Source organism: Cebus imitator, unplaced genomic scaffold, assembly GCF_001604975.1.
Source record: "Cebus imitator isolate Cc_AM_T3 unplaced genomic scaffold, Cebus_imitator-1.0 Scaffold78, whole genome shotgun sequence".
Classification (NCBI taxonomy): domain Eukaryota; kingdom Metazoa; phylum Chordata; class Mammalia; order Primates; family Cebidae; genus Cebus; species Cebus imitator.
The window spans coordinates 751441-752455 of record NW_016107393.1 but is presented as its reverse complement, the minus strand read 5'-3'; the positions used below and the strand labels follow the sequence as shown (position 1 = coordinate 752455).

The following is a 1015-nucleotide window of genomic DNA, read 5'->3' as shown; positions in this document are numbered from 1 at the left end:
CCAAAACTGCCCCCTTTCATGGGTCCATAATTTGATTGCTGTTGTCCACTATAATTTCCAAAATCATTATAGTTCCCACCACCACCATAGTTACCTGAAATCAGAAAGGGTTTATGTGTGGTTTACCCACACAATAATCATTTTCCCCTTTTGATGTAACTATTATCTTTTGACAATTACGGTAGCACACACCACTTTGGTAGCACCACTTGGGATAACTGATGTCAGCATACTGAAAGACCATCAACATTTTGTTTGTATTACATGGTATTCTCTAAGCACATGTTCTCTAACATTAACACCATTAAAACTATCAAGTGTTCCACTCACTATGCTGCTGCTGCAGTACAACATTTAAAACAATGCAAAGGCATTCTAACTTGTTAAAACTTCGCTCATCTGTCACTGACATGTTAATTAGGTCCAACAAAACAGTACATTCATAAAGAAGCTCTTAACAGTATCCTGGAGTAATGATTTACATTAAAGTCTGCAATGTACCTGTCACGTATTAAGACAAGAAGTACTTTTTGTCTTACACCTAGATGGCAACCTGCTAACTTCAACATGTCTCACTATTCAAACAATTTATTCCCATTTGTCCGTTTAAAAGTTCAGTTTAAAAGTAGCTAAGAGTCAAGGTAAAATTCTGGCAATACATAAACTCCCTATCTTTTACATGTAATACATGTACTACATACTGGTAAATGCCCGCTTTTAACTTCTCAACTAGGAGTTGAGTACGTTTTACTAAACAGCCAGCAAAGTCAAGAAAATTTGGTTTGAATTACCCATTTTAGTATTTTCTAATATTACAGAACATACAGTTTTACCCACTGCTAGCTTTTAACACTTTTCAAACTTATGTCATGGGAACTGTTAGCAACACTATTTCCCATTTAAATGAAAAAAGTGAATGCTTACCACCGCCAAAATTTCCTCCTTCATTGTAACCATCATATCCTCCACCACCGCCACCATATCCACCACCTTGGTTTCCATATCCTCCTGGTCC

The 1015-nt window shown here is 36.6% G+C and overlaps 1 long non-coding RNA gene across 1 annotated transcript; it reads right to left on the bottom strand.

The window, feature by feature from the left end:
• Window positions 1-18: 18 nt before the first annotated feature.
• Window positions 19-1015, bottom strand: LOC108307319. Its single transcript, XR_001826503.2, has 2 exons — window positions 925-1015; window positions 19-94 (listed from the first exon to the last, which is right to left on the bottom strand). It is a non-coding gene; the product is annotated as an uncharacterized LOC108307319 (long non-coding RNA).